General features: G+C 42.3%; 1 protein-coding gene across 1 annotated transcript in view; it reads right to left on the bottom strand.

The window, feature by feature from the left end:
- Positions 1–12,474, bottom strand: part of GCNT1 (glucosaminyl (N-acetyl) transferase 1, core 2) — an 80,653-nt gene extending 68,179 nt beyond the window's left edge. Inside the window, exon 1 of the mRNA XM_025360698.1 lies at positions 12,424–12,474. The gene's annotated coding sequence lies outside the window, so the exon portion shown is untranslated. The remainder of the gene's footprint in view (positions 1–12,423) is intronic.
- Between the last annotated feature and the right edge of the window lie 3,794 nt (positions 12,475–16,268).

Here is a 16,268-nt window from a genome sequence, read left to right as displayed (position 1 = left end):
TGCTCTGTCGCCCAGGCTGGAGTGCAGTGGTGCAAACTCAGCTTGCTGCAACTTCTGCTCCTGGGTTCAAGGGATTCTTCTGCCTCAGGCTCTCAAGAAGATGGGATTACAGGTGCCCACCACCACACCCAGCTAATTTTTGCATTTTTAGTAGATATGGTGTTTCACCATGCTGGCCAGGCTGGTCTGGAACTCCTGACCTCAAGTGATCCACCCACCTCGGCCTCCCAAAGTGCCGGAATTACAGGCAGGAGCCACTGTGCCTGGCCTGGAATTTCTGAAAGAATAGGAGTCTTTGCTGTGCTAATGAGGTGATAATGGCAGGCTCTTGGATGGCTATAGGAAGGGGACTGGTCAGTGGAAAGACAACCACTTAATTTGAGGGTTGGCGCTTTAATATCAGTCCGACCCCCTGACTTCCAAAGAGGTGACTGGGGCTGGAGACTGAGTTCAATTGAGCAGACGGTGATTAAATCAATCATGCCTAGATAATGAAACCCCAATAAAAGTCTCTGGTCGGGGAGGCTCAGTAGGGCTTCCTGGTTGGTGAATACATTGATGTGCTAGGAGGGTGATGCTTCTTGATTTCAAGAGGAGAGAGCAAGAAAGCTCTGTGTTCCCTCCCAGACCTTACCCTATGTGTAACTTTTATAATAAAATTATAATCGTAAGTATAGCCCTTTCCTGAGTTCTGTGAGTTGTCCTAGCAAGTTACTGAAACTGAGTGGATCATGGGACCCTGAAATCTGCTGCGAGTAGGCCAGAGTATGGATGACCTGGGGTCCCTACTGAGGGCTTGCATCTGACCTGAGGGCAGTCTTGTGGAGGACCGAGCCTTAATTTGTTGAGTCTGATGCTAACTCTGGGTGGTTAGCATCAGAATTAAATTTCAGTGCACCTAGTTATTGTTAGCCCAGTTGGGAATTTCTCCAAGACATTTTAACATATTCATTTAGTTTCCTCCCTCTGTAATAGATGCTGATTTTAGAAAATTTAGATACGAGAAAATAAAAATTATCTGTAACTCCACTACCCAAATTGAACTACCCCAATATATGTTCTTTCATTCTTTCTCCTGTGTATGTGTATGCATGTTACTTTAAAAGATGAGGCCAGGTGCAGTGGCTCATGCCCATAATCCCAGCACTTTGGGAGGCCAAGGAGGGTGGATTGCTTGAGGTCAGGCGTTCGAGACCAGCCTGGCCAACATGGTGAAACCTATCTCTACTAAAACTACAAAAATTAGCTGGGTATGGTGGCCTACACCTGTATTCCCAGCTGTCAGGTCTCTGAGCCTAACCCTGCACGTATACATCCAGACGGCCTGAAGCAAGTGAAGAATTACAAAAGAAGTGAAAATGGCTGATTCCTGCCTTAACTGATGACATTACCTAGTGAAATTGCTTCTCCTGGCTCAGAAGCTACCCCACTGAGCACCTTGTGACCCCAGTCCCTGACCGCCAGAGAGCAACCCCCTTTGACTGTAATTTTCCACTACCTACCCAATTCCTATAAAACAGTCCCACCCCATCTCCCTTCGCTGACTCTCTTTTCAGACTCAGCCTGCCTGCACCCAGGTGAAATAAACAGTCTTGTTGCTCACACAAAGCCTGTTTAGTGGTCTCTTCACACGGACGTGCGTGACACCAGCTACTCAGGGGGCTGAGGCACAAGAATCGCTTGAGCTTGGGAGGCGGAGGTTGCAGTGAGCTGAGATTGTGCCACTGCACTTCAGCCTGGGCCATAGAGTGAGACTTGGTGAAAAAAAAAAAGAGGGCTGGTCAGGTGCAGTGGTTTATTTTTGTAATCCCAGCCATTTGGGAGACCAATGAAGGAGGATGGCTCGAGCTCAGGAGTTCGCGACCAGCCTAGGCAACATAGTGAGACCTTGCTTCTACCAAAATAAAAACATCAGTCGAACATGGTGGCAAGTACCCTTAGTCCCAGTTACTGAGGAGGCTGACGTGGAAGGATCACTTGAACCCCCAAGGTCAAGGCTGCAGGGAGCCATGATCACACTACTGCACTTCAGCCTGGGCAACAGAGTGAAACCCTATTTAAAAAAGAAAAAAAAAAAAAAATGAGTGCTCTGCCAATAATTATGCGAAAAGATATACAACCTTCCTAATGACCAGAAAAATGCAAATTAAAATAGAAACAATAGTGAGATTTTTAAAAATCCTTCTCAGATTGGCAAAAAATTTAAAAGTCACATAATACTAAGTGTTGGCAAGAATGTAGGGAAACAGAACTTTCACCCACTGCCAGTATATAGTAGGCTACAAAAAAAAAAGCCACATATTTCTCCCACAACTGTATGTATAACGCTTTACAATGTAATTTTGTCTCTTCTGCCACCAAAGGCTGGAGTATGTTTCTCTGCCCCTTGAATCTGAGTGTGGTCATATGACTTGCTTTGGCTAATGGGACATTTGCAAACTTATAGAGAAAAATAGAGACTTGAAAAGCTTCTGTTCACCAGGGCTTTGTACTTTCTTGTTGGCAAGAATCTTTCTGCTTGTATTTGAGCGAGCTGGACCTAGCCTCCTGAATGACGAGAGGCCACGTGGAGAGAGACTCCAGCTATTCCTCTTGCCCAGCTATCACATATGAATAAGCTATCTTAGAAAACCCAGCCCCAGCCGAGATCACAAGCCCAAGAGAACAGGCTGCCAATCCAAAAAATCATGAAAAATAATAAATGTTGGTTTTTAAGCCACTGTGTTAAGGAATGATTTGTTACACAGCAAAAACTACCTGATATACATGGGAGTGTAAATTGATACAACCATTTTGCAAAGCATTGAGGCAATATCTAGTGTAGTTAAAGATGCATATACTTAATGCCTCAGCAATTCAAATCTTAAATACACACCTTGGAGAAAATCTCACACATGTGCCCAAGGAAATAGCTACAAGAATACTCATGGCAACCTTGTGCATGGTATAGGAATAAAATCAGAAAAAAACAAACAAACGAACAAAAAAACAAGTTATTCACCAAAAGAAGAGAAAGGTATATTATAGTGTACTCATATAATGGAACATTATGTGACAATTAGAAGAAATATTGGGCAATATATTACCTGAGGGATGAAATAATCTGTACACCAAACCCCTGTGACATGCAGTTTATCTAAATATTAAGAACAAACCTGCGCATGTATCCCTGAGCCTAAAATAAAAGTTATAATAATAAAAAAAAGAGACCTGGCGTGGTGGCTCATACCTGTAATCCCAGCACTTTGGGAGGCCAAGGCAGGCAGATCACCTGAGGTCGGGATTTTGGAATCAGGCTGACCAACATGGAGAAACCCCGTCTCTACTAAAAATACAAAATTAGCCAGGTGTGATAGTGCACACTTGTAATCCCAGCTACTCAGGAAGCTGAGTCAGGAGGATTGCTTGAACCCGGGAGACGGAGGTTGCAGTGAGCTGAGATCATGCCATTGCACTCCAGCCTGGGCAACAAGAGCAAAACTCCATCTCAAAAAAAAAAAAAGAATAAGCTACAGCTACATGATTCAAAGTAATGTATTTTGAAAATACAATGTTGAGTGAAGGGAATTTTTGATAATGCTTACCTTTCAGAGGATGAGGATGGTGGTGGGAGGAAAATACCACTGGGGAGGGGCTATTTCTTTTTAAAAAGAAGCAAAAAAAACCCAAAAAAACCAAATTGTCAAAATATTAACATTTTCAAAATCAGTGATAGGTATCATATTATTCTCATTTATTTTGTATTTAAAATAGCTCATAAATTAAACAAATAACTTTGTGTATATCTAATTGACCTGCCAAAATAGCAATTTTAATGACTACTTGGTATTTTAGCTTAAGGAGCCAACATTTCTCCATTTCTCTCTCTCTCTCTTTTTTTTAATGTTTTTAATGTGTGTTTTAATGTGTGTTTAAATGTTTTTAATGTGTGTTTTTTGTTTGTTTGTTTGTTTTGTTTTTGAGATAGAGTCTTGCTCTGTTGCCCAGTCTGGATTGCAGTGGTGTGATCTTGGCTCACTGCAACTTCCATCTCCTGAGTTCAAGCAATTCTCATGCTGCAGCCTCCCAACTATCTGGGACTGCAGGCATGCACCACCACACCCAGCTAATTTTTGTGTTTTTAGTAGAGATGGGGTTTCATCATGTTAGCCAGGGTGGTCTCGAACTCCTAGCCTCAAGTGATCTGCCCACCTTGGCCTCCTAAAGTGCTGGGATTACATGCCAAGAGCTAACATTTCTTAAACTAATCCTTTTAATTCTTATATCTAGGAAATTTATAATTTTTCTCATGTATAACCTATGCTGTAATAAACATCTTTGACAACATTGATATTTCCATATCATTCATTCTCAAAAGTATAACTGATATGTCAAAGTATATTCACTTTCTAAGGTTAATATTTATTGTCACATTTTTCTTCAGAAGGTAATACCAATTTATACCCCTGTCAGAAGTACATTACCCCTGGTCAAGCATGGTGGCTCACGCCTGTAATACTAGTGCTTTAGGAGGCCGAGGCGGGTGGATCACTTGAGCCCAGGAGTTTGAGACCAGCCTGGGCAACTTGGTGAAACCCTGTCTCTACAAAAAATACAATAATTAACTGAGCATGGGTGTGTACCTGCAGTGACTGAGGTAGGAGGATTGCTTGAGCCCAGAAGGTCAAGACTGCAGTGAGCCAAGATTGTGCCACTACACTCCAGCCTGGGGAACACAGTGAGACCCTATCTCAAAAAAAAAAAAAAAAAAAAAAAAAAAAGGTGTTGGTAGAATTAGTGTCTCCTGAGGACTCTCTCCTTATCTTGCAGATGGCTGTCTTCTCCCTGTGTCCTCAGATGGTCTTTTCTCTGTGTATGCTGGTGTTTAAATTTCTTTGTCATATAAGGATACCAGTCATTTTGGATTGGAGTCCACCCTAATGATCTCACTTTAACTAACACAGTCAGTTCTGAGGAACTAGGGTTTAGGACTTTAACTTATGAATTTGGGGATGACACAACTCAGCCCATAACAACGAATATTTATTCTTGTTTTGTTTTGTTTTGTTTTTTAGATGGAGTCTCACTCTTGTTGCCCAGGCTGAAGTGCAATGACGTGATCTCAGCTCACTGTAACCTCCGCCTCCTGGGTTCAAGCGATTCTCTTGCCTCAGCCCTACCCTCTGCCACCCCTGAGTAGTTGGGATTGCAAGTGCCCACCACCATGCCTGGCTGATTTTTTGTAATTTTAATAGAGACAGGGTTTCGCTATATTGGCCAGGCTGGTCTCAAACTCCTGACCTCAGGTGATCCACCTGCCTTGACCTCCCAAAGTGCTGGGATTACAGGCGTGAGCCACCACTCCTGGCCTGTTCTTAAATTTATTATCTAATTTAAGTTTTCTTTTCTTTTTTTTTTGAGACACGATCTCTCTTGTCACCCAGTCTGGAGTGTAGTGGCATGATCACAGTTCCCTGCAGCCTTGACCTCTTGGCCTCAAGTGATACTCCCACCTCAGCCTCCTGAGTAGCTGGGACTACAGGCATGCATCACCATGCCTGTCTAATTTTTGTAATTTTTGCAAAGACAGGGCTTCACCATGTTGCCCAGGCTGGTCTTGAACTCCTGGGCTCAAGTGATCCTCCTACATTGGCCTCCCAAAGGGCTAGAATTGAAACCACCATTGCAATATTATAACTGAGAAAATTATTACAGTGAAAGAGATCTCACCTAACCAACTCCATCTTCCTTTTAACCTCCAGGCTGTCCTTGTTCATTCCTGAGCGTAGGACGAACTAACTTTAGGGGGAACTTAGTTTATAGTTTAATTTTGAAACAAAGGTGGTAACAGCCCTTTCCCAAAACAAACCTCCTTCCTGCCTCAGGACTAGACTGCATTTGTAGGACTAACAAATTAGCCACAAGATTAGAAATTATGGTTTAGGAGTCACGCAGCCAGAGGCCACAAGATTCTGACCCTTCCCAAATTGCTCCTGGGGAAGCAATATCACTACTGTAAAACCTAAGATATTTTGAGATATTTTGCAGACCCTGCACTTGATGGATCAGCTGGCACCACCCAGATCAATCAACGGGTTCATCTGATCTTGTGGCCCCCCACTCAAAAACTGACTCAGCGCAAGAGAACAGCTTCGACTCTCGATGATTTCATCTCTGACCCAACCAATCGGCACTCCTGACTCACTGGCCCTGACACACCAAATTGTCCTTAAAAACCCCCATCTCTGACTTTTCAGGGAGACTGATTTGAGTAATAATAAAACTCAGGTCTCCTATACAGCCAGCTCTGCATGAATTAAACTCTTTCTGTATTACAATTCCCCTGTTTTGATAAATTGGCTCTGTCTAGGTAGCAGGCAACATGAACCCACTGGGCTGTTACATAAGCTTGGTCGTCCATTTTTTGAGTAAATAATAAGTATTTTAAAAATTAAATCAAGGCCGGGTGCAGTGGCTCATGCCTGTAATCCCAGCACTTTGGGAGGCCGAGGTGGGCGGATCACCTGAGGTCAGGAGTTCAAGACCAGCCTGGCCAACTTGGTGAAATCCTCTCTCCGCTAAAAGTACAAAAATTAGATGGGCGTGATGGTGGGTGCCTTTAATCCCAGCTACTCAGGAGGCTGAGGCAAGAGAATTGCTTGAACCTGGGAGGAGGAGGTTGCAGTGAGCCAAGATCGTGCCATTGCACTCCAGCCTGGGCAACAAGAGCAAAACTCCGTCTGAAAAAAAAAAATTAAATTAAAATACTATTCCTTACTAGCCTTTGGGTGATGTTTTTCATGTGAACTTTTGTGATGGTTCTATGTCTTTTTTGTTTTTTATATTTTTGACACGGAGTCTCGTTCTGTTGCCCAGGCTGGAGTGCAGTAGCATGATCTCAGCTCACTGCAACCTCTGCCTCCTGGGTTCAGGCGATTCTCCTGCTTTAGCCTCCCAAGTAGCTGGGACTACAGGTGCGTGCCACCACGCCTGGCTAATTTTTTGTATTTTTAGTAGAAACTGGGTTTCACTGTGTTAGCCAGGATGGTCTCAATCTCCTGACCTCGTGCTCCACCTGCCTTGGCCTCCCAAAGAGCTGGGATTACAGGCGTGAGCCACCACGCCCAGCCTCGATGTCCTTTTTTATGGAAAGTTCTAGACCAAATACATTTGTGTTGATTTCAGTTACAAGATGGCTCGTTTCATTTTTACCCTTTTCTGAGATGGGGTGAATGAATCACCTTTGTCTTACCGCCAATATGCAACTTTTGAACTTTCCATTTTAAATAGGGCACAAAAAGAGATTTAGTTATCTATCATCCAGTTTTTTTTTTTTTTTTTTTTTTTTTGAGATGGAGTCTGGCTCTGTCGCCCAGGCTGGAGTGCAGTGGCCGGATCTCAGCTCACTGCAAGCTCCGCCTCCCGGGTTTACGCCATTCTCCTGCCTCAGCCTCCCGAGTAGCTGGGACTACAGGCGCCCGCCACCTCGCCCGGCTAGTTTTTTTGTATTTTTTAGTAGAGACGGGGTTTCACCATGTTCGCCAGGATGGTCTCGATCTCCTGACCTCGTGATCTGCCCGTCTCGGCCTCCCAAAGTGCTGGGATTACAGGCTTGAGCCACCGCGCCCGGCCTTATCATCCAGTTTTATATTACTCAGAGTGCTCTGTGAAACAGAAAGACTTTAAGGCCCAGGTCCTGTCTATCTATTTTTTTTTTCTTTTTTTGAGATGAAAAGAGAGTTTATTTATTATAAACTTTTTGGGCTACCCCAAGATCCAGCCTTACCTGAAGTCCACCAGTCCACATTAATTGCTGTGCTATTATCCATTTATTGCCTCTCAATTCCAAATTCATTCGTTACTTCCTCTGTGAAAATGGACCTACGTCTTTTAAATATTGTTTCTTTGCCTGTTGGCATAATGTTAAGCTATGTCAGTAGTGGAACTGGAGAGGCACTACAGGTAGAAGCAACTTTTTTCCCCCTAGTTCCAATGTGCACCTGAGGCAGGCTCCTGCTGCACAGACTGCTCCCCCAGGACCCAGGCCTTGGTTCCAGGTTCTGCTTAGCTTTTGAAAAATGCAAGGACTTTTAAAGTATTGAAATACTAGATACTTTTTATAAGATTTAACAGAATATTACAGTCTGATTTTTGCCTGTCTATGAGGATGGATATTCATTTCACTAGGAAGGCAAAGCAGCCTCTTCAATTCTTCCCCCACTGCTGCTGGCTTCTTAGCAACCATCGCAGTTCAGAAAATGTTTACACAGTCAATCGCTACACCTTTAATTCAAAGGCAAACCATTCTTTGTAATCTCTAGCATCTAGTTCTGAATGCAAGGTAGAAAGTATCATGTCAACAAATAGTTCTGATGTGGTAAATTTTACTGTGAATCAACCCTGTTCAGGGGGGAAAAGCAAGCCTTTGATCTAACAAATTATTTCAGACTGTATTTAGAAACACCAACAACAAAAATGACACTATCTCAATAAATTCCTTGCCATTCCACAGTGGAAATTTTAATGATGGCATCAAATCAATTTCACTTCTGTGGATTTTATCAAACTATGTCATAGCTTATATTATTCCTAGAAGAGTTGTTGAATCCCCATCTCACGGAAGCATGAGAAAAAAAGTGTAACATCATCTGTTCCTTTCTCATTGCAGATCTGCAGAAAACATGCCATTTTGCAGTACAAATTAAGTGATTCTTTTATTCATTAAAATCTTGCCAAAACTGGTAACTGTGATGACTGACCTCTGTTTTAGTCTGTATTGTGCTGTTATAACAGCATTCATGAGACTGGATAATTTAGAATAAACAGAAATTTATTGGCTTACAGTTTTGAGGACTAGGAAGTTCAAGGTCATGGGGCCAGCATCTTGCAAGGGCCTTCTTGCTGCATCATCCCATGGGGGAAAGTCAAAGGGAGGGTGCAAGAGAGCAGGAGAATGAGCTCACAGTGTCAGCCTTTTTATAATTGGTATTAATTCATTCATGAGGTTGGAACCCTCATGACCAAAACACCTCCAATTAGGCCCCACTTCCCAACAGTGTTGCATCATTAGGGATTATGTTTCCAACACATGAACTTTGGGGAGACATTTGCTGTGGTAGCAACTGCCAAGGAAGAAAACATGATGACTAATGGCAAGGGTGATGGCAATGGTGGTGGTGATCATGGACAACTCAGTTAGAAAAGTGTAGATGTTCCTTAGTTTACAATGGGGTTATGTCCTGCTAAACCCATCATAAATTGAAAATACCTTAAGTCAAAAATACATTTAATATGCCTAACCTGCTGACGATCATAGTTTAGCCTAGCCTAACTTAAATGTGCTCAGAATATTTATTATATTAGTCTACAATTGGGCAAAATCATTGAACACAACGGTTATTTTATAATAGTGTTGAATATCTCATGTAATTTATTGAATATTGTACTGAAAGTGAAAAACAGAATGGTTGGGCCAGGCATGGTGACTCATGCCTGTGATTCCAGCAATCTGGGAGGCTGAGGCAGGCAGATTGCTTGAGACCAGGAGTTTGAGATCAGCCTGGGCAACATGGAGAAACCTCATCTCTATAAAAAATACAAAAATTACCTGGGCATAGTGGCATGTACCTGTAGTTCCAGCTACTTTGGAGGCTGAGGTGGAAGGATCACTTGAGCCCAGGAGGTCAAGGCTGCAGTGACTGCAGTGAGCCATAATCACACCACTGCACTCAAGCTTGGGTGATATAGCAAAACCTTGTCTCAAAAAAACAAAACAAAACAAAACAAAAAAAACCCAAAATGAAAACAAAAAACACCAGAATGGTTGTATGGGTACTCAAAGTATGGTTTCTACTGAATGCATGTCATTGTTTCACCATAATAAAGCCAAAACATTGTAAATAAAATTGACATAAATCAAGAACTATCTATCTGCATAGTGAATGGATGAAATCTACTGTAGATTAAGATGCTACTGCTGTGTGCCGTAGTTCACGCCTGTAATCCTGGGACTTTAGGAGGCTGAGGCAGGTGGATCTATTGAGCTCAGGAGTGTGAGACCAGCTTGGGCAACATGGCTGATATGGTTTGGTTGTGTTCCCACTCAAATTTCATCTTGAATTTTAATTCCCATAATCTCCACATGTTGTGGGAGGGACCCAGTGGGAGGCATTAATAATTGAATCATGGGGGCGGTTCCTCCCATGCTGTTCTCATGATAGTGAGAGCGTTCTCATGAAATCTGATGGTTTTTTAAACGTGTGGCATTTCCTCTTCTTGCTCTCATTCTCTCTCCTGTTGCCCTGTGAAGAGGTGTCTTCTGCCATTATTGTAAGTTTCCTGAGGCCTCTCCAACCATACAGAACTTGAGTCAATTAAACCCCTTTTCTTTATAAATTACCCAGTCCTGGGTATCTCTTCATAGCAGCCTAAGAATGAACTAACATAATGGCAAAACTCTGGCTCTACGAAAAACACAAAAATTTGTTGGGTGTGGTGGTGTGCATGTGTAGTCCCAGCTACTTGGGAGGCTGAGGCAGGAGAATTGTTTGAGCCCAGGAGGTGGATGTTGCAGATTGCTGTGACTGAGCCATTGCACTCCACCCTGGATGACAGAGCGAGACCCTGTTAAAAAAAAAAAAACCTACAAACACAATTGAGTTGCCATCAATAAGACATTAAATTGTGTGGGTTGTTTTTTGTTGTTGTTGTGGGTTTTTTTTTTTTTTTTTTTTTTTTTTTGGAGACAATGTCTTGCTCTGTCATCCAGGCTGGAGTGCAATGGCTCCATCTCGGCTCATTCAGCCTCCCTCCTGGGTTCAAGCAATTCTGGTGCCTCAGCCTCCCTAGTAGCTGGGACTACAGGCACACGCCACCATGGTCAGCTAATTTTTGTATTTTTTTTAGTAGAGACGGGGTTTTACAATGTTGGCCAGGCTGATCTTAAACTCCTGACCTCGTGCGATCTGCCTGACTTGGCCTCCAAAAATGCTAGGATTACAGGCGTGAGCCACTGTGCCCAGCCAACATTTACTTGTTTGTAAAAATCCAAATGCTGGCATTGTCCAGGAAAATCTAACAAGTTTATTTATAATTGTTATAAAGGTGAATTGCTGACACTTGTTTAATAAAACATTTTGATTTGCCTCAGTGCTTTATATTTCCACATTCATATTAACAATTCGCATGTAAGTAAAAATGGTAAAACTGTCAATATCTGATTTCTATCCCCTATTTTTCCACTTGCAATTATATACTTAGGTACTTTTTGACCCCATGAGGAAAAAATATTGAACATTCAAAACTACCACTAACAGGAAGATGAGAGGTTTTTTTGTTTGTTTGTTTTGAGAATGAAATGTTCCCTTTCATAGTGGATTCCTTTTTTTTTTTTTTTCCTTTTGAGATAGGGGCTTGCTCTGTTACCCAGGCTAGAATGCAGTGGTGTGATTTTAGCTCACTGCAATCTTGACCTTCTGGCCTCAAGCCATCCTCCTGCTTCAGCCTCCTAAGTACCTGGGACTACAAGTGCATGCCTCCAAGCCTGGCTATTTTTTTTTTTTTTTAATTTTTTTTTTTAACTTTTAGTAGAGAAGAGGTCTCACTATGTTGCTTGGGCTGGTCTTAAACTCCTGAGCCCGGCTCAGCCTCCCAAAGTGCTGGAATTACAGGTGTGAGCCACCACACCCAGGCATAGTGGATTCTTAAACACATTCTCAATCTATCTAGCATGGCAGCTGGATGTCTTTAGTCATACTTGGGCTGGGTGTGGTGGCTTGTGCCTGCAATCCCAGCTAAATGGGAGGCTGAGCCTGGAGAATTGCTTGAGCCCAGGAGTTCAAGACCAGACTGGGCAACATAGCAAGACCCCTCTCTCTAAAAAAATGTTTTAATTAGCCAGGTCTGGTATTGTGTGTCTGTAATCCTGGCTTCTCGGGAGGCTGAGGGAGGAGGATTACTTGGCCCAGGAGTTCAAGGCTGCAGTGAGCTATGATCATGCCACTGCACTCCAGCTTGGGTGACAGAGCAAAATCTTGTCTCTAAAAATATAAATAAAAATGAAATATAAAAAGAAACAAAAAGACACTGTTACACATTTGATACAGATGGCACCCAGGGTGGAAGTCCCACATGAGAGACCACACTTGCTTTCTACAATAGACCTCACTTGCTTCCAATAGCTGTGCTCTGACAACACAAATCTGTTTTGAAGTCCTAAGCAATTTCTAATATCAGGTACTGGAATGAAAGTTTGCAAATCAGAAATTTGGTGGACTTTTGATAACATCTAATTTCATGGAGTGTCACAGGATCAAGCCTGTAATGCTGAGGTTTCTTCACTTCTCCAGTAGAGGGCGCACTCTTGGGAAAGGCATTTGTAGCCAGATGTTTTCTGGGACCAGTTTTGTGGGAGCCATGGTTAGTAGCAGACACCTCCTTACTTACCTTCCTTCTTTGCTGGAGCTCAGCAAGATAGAGGTGCTGGTGTTAGAGAGTAGCAACTGTGTGGTGGCTGCTCAACTCATTTAGTAAATGTTGTTTTTAGACAGTACATTTTATGTCAGGATTCAATTTGTAAGTCACAATGTAGCAGTATGATCTGTACCACTGCTCCAGAGGAAAACATTGCTTTATATTTTTTCTTTCCCTTTTTCTTTCTTTTTAATTTTTTTGAGAGAGGGTCTCAATTTGTCCCCCAGGCTGGAGTGTAGTGGCATGATATTGGCTCACTGCAGCCTAGACATCTTGGGCTCAAGGAATCCTCTCATCTCAACCTCCTGAGTAGCTGGGACTACAGCCACACCCCATGCCTGGCTAATTTTTGTAGAGACAGGGGTCTCGCCATGGGGCTCAGGTGGTTTTGAACTCCTGGGGTCAAGCAATCCTCCCACCTTGGCCTCCCAAAGTGCTGGAATTACAAACAAACTATGCCCAGCTTACACTTTAAATTATTTATTTTCCATTTATTTTATCAACCAATATGTATTTAGTAACAACCCTGCGCCAGACATGGTGTTAGCTCTGGTGATACAGTAATGAAGATGGACAAAGTCTATTGTCATGGAGTGTATATTCTGGAGCGGATATTGTGACAGCCAATAATCATGTAAATAAAATGGTGATGATTGGGATGGGGGCTATAAGGGATTAAGCACTGAGAATCAAAAGAGAGAATGACTATAGATGTTATACAGACCATGCAGCAGTATAGAAGGCAATGTTGGGGCTCAGAAAAATGATACCCCAAAATATGGTGTTCTGGTATGCTGAACTAAAAGCAGCAGCCTCAAGGTCTCTCTGACCTCACCCTCCAGCCTCCACCAACACTTTGTCTCTCCCAAGGCACAGGATGAGGCTCTCCTCTGATATTCCCTTATCACCTTTAAGACTGGACCCACAAAGAAAACACAATTGTCTTCCATCCCCTCTCTGAAATCTCATTACCTATCACAGAAAAGGAGATGAATTTTTTTACAAAACAATGTCTGCCTTTCAGACTCATTCAAATTCTAAAGAGAATAATTTAGAAATTAATTCCTGTCTCCCACGTTCATTCATTTCCCCTAAAAATCATTTACTACCCCTCAAAATTGTTATACCCTCATCCCCTCTTCCCCTGTGAACAAGAGTATGTAAGCAACTGGACCTCATTTGGGTTATTGGGTAATCCTCCTCCTGCAATTCCCTCATGTTCGTGCATGTTAAATAAATTTTGTATGCCTTTTTCTGCTTTTTAATCTGCCTTTTGTAAACCACAAATAAAATTGTAAGGCCCCGCAACCAACCATCTGAATAGACCCCCTCCTCTCAGCCAGGCCACTCCAACATTAACCTGAAAGCCTGGTTCAAGCCACGACAGGAAGAGAGGGTGGCACATGCCTCATTATACCCTCCTCCCTTTTAGAATTCTGAAAAAGCTGACCAGCATGTACCATCAACACAGATTTTAAGTCTAATAAGAAACACTTACAATCGATTCTCTCCAAAGTCTGCTACCTGGAGTTTTTCTTGGCATGATAAAACTTTGGTTTCCACAACCTCTTATTGCAACCCAAATATTCCTTTCTATTGATAGTAGTTATTTCAACCAATTGCCAATCTAAAATATTTTAAATCTACGTATAACCTGGAACCCCCTCCTCCCCTCTCTGCCCACTTGGAGTTGTCCCACCTTTCTGGACTGAACCAATGTATACCTCACATGTATTTGATGTCTCATGTCTCCCTAAAATATATAAAACTAGGCTGTATGCCAACCACTTTGGGCACATGTTCTCAGGGTCTCCTGAGGGCTGTGTCATGGGCTGTGATCACTTATATTTGGCTCAGAATAAATCTCTTCAAATATTTTTAAAAGTTTCACTCTTTTCATCAACAATTTTCAACAAACCCTTAACAGGATGATGGAAGCTTTCCCTTGGCCCCTCTACAATCACATAGGTGAGTGATGTGTGAGATTTGCAATGATCTTACTGGGGTTCTATGAGTTGCTGAGAAATTACTGAAGAAATTAATAGCCTACAAAAGTGACGTGAAAATTATTTTAAACTGAAAATGCCTGTACAACCAGCAGCTACAGAAATAAACATTATCCAAACTTAAGCAGGGCCTCCTGAAACTACAGATGCCATTGACTCCCCCATCCACCAAAGGAGTTTCCTGTTTGAATTCACTGAAGTGTGAATTCAGCCATCTATTAACATCAGAAAAGCCCACAGTATCTTTCATTCTTCCCCTTTGAAGTTTTAACCCCTCCCGGTTTTGTTCAGTTGACATAAAAACATTTACCTCTAGCTATTTATGTGGTTACTCCTTACTGAGTAATGAGTACATGTATAAATAATTCTTGTTCTTTTTTCTGTTCATCTGTCTATTGTCAGTTAATCTTCAGGCCCCCAAGCAATTGAAACTTAGTGGGTAGAGGAAAAATTTTCCTTCCAACATTACACTGTGATACATACTCAGGTGGGTAAAAAAAAGACTAGGGCACATTTTGTTGAATATTTGTCATACTTCATCTACTGCAGAGATGGCATTTTTATATCCATATACCTCATTTGCTAACTCCCTGCATTATAACCTCTGAATTGTAATTTGAAGAAGTTGCTAAGGTAGGATTACATTTATTTCACCCATAGTTATTAAAGCAAATAATTTCATGAGCTTCATAAATAACTTTATAAATTATTTCAAAGAAAACAATTTCTTACCTCGTTGTTTAGATTTAAGGCAGATAAAGGACACATTTTTTTTTTATCATATCTTCTTTTTTTTTTTTTTTTTTTTTGAGACAGAGTCTGGCTCTGTTGCCTAGGCTAGAGTGTGGCACAATCTTGGCTCACTGCAACCTCCATCTCCCAGGTTCAAGTGATTCTCGTGCCTCAGCCTCCTGAGTAGCTGAAATTACAGGTGCCCACCACTACACCCAGCTAATTTTTTGTGTTTTTAGTAGAGACAGGGTTTCACCATGGTGTCCAGGCTGGTCTTGAACTCCTGACTTCAAGTGATCCACCTGCCTCAGCCTCTCAAAGCGCTGGGATTACAGGTGCAAGCCACTGCACCCAGCCAGATCATATCTTCTTAATTCCTAAGTATCACAAAAAAGCTTTTTCATCTTATTCAAAACTTAAAATTAAAAGAAGAATTTATGCCATAGTGTTAGTTAAATACATAGTGAGACTGGAGAGTTCCATGGATCCCTTCATGGGACTCACAACAGGGGTGTGGCTTGCTTACTCGGCCCCCTATTCAAACCCCTTGCAGTAGGGGGAGCATGCAGGCAAGCAGGTGCCAAGGCTGGGGCAAGTGCTTTTGGGCTCTGGCCCTACAGCAGCATCTAGGGGTGTATTAAAATTAATGCTCTTTTAGCAGTTGCCATTCATGGATGGCTAAGTGTTAACTGACTCAGAGAGTCAGCATGACAGCCTTTTACTCCCTGCCCTCTTGGTACTCAGGTCCTTGTCCGGCATCCAGGAAGAATCAGGTCACACGGACTTGAAGGATGGTGAATGCAGCAGAGGTTTTATTGAGCGAAGGAGGTGGCTCTTAGTGGGATGGGGAGCTGGAAAGGGGATGGAGTGGGAAGATAATCTTCCCCTGCAGTTTGGCCGTCCCCAGTCAAACTCATCTCTATATTCAGATGCTTCTTCTCTTCTCTCCTTCTCTGCCATGCCACTCTGCTTGTCTGTAAGTGGAATTTGAGGTATTTATGGGTATGGGATAGAAGGTATGATGGGCCAGAGCAGTTTTGGAAAAAGCAACATTGGAGTGGGAAAACAGGAATGTGAAGT

The sequence above is a fragment of the Theropithecus gelada genome, chromosome 15 (assembly GCF_003255815.1).
Source record: "Theropithecus gelada isolate Dixy chromosome 15, Tgel_1.0, whole genome shotgun sequence".
Lineage (NCBI taxonomy): Eukaryota > Metazoa > Chordata > Mammalia > Primates > Cercopithecidae > Theropithecus > Theropithecus gelada.
Note: the sequence above shows the minus strand (reverse complement) of the source record. Positions and strands in the feature narration are given on the sequence as shown.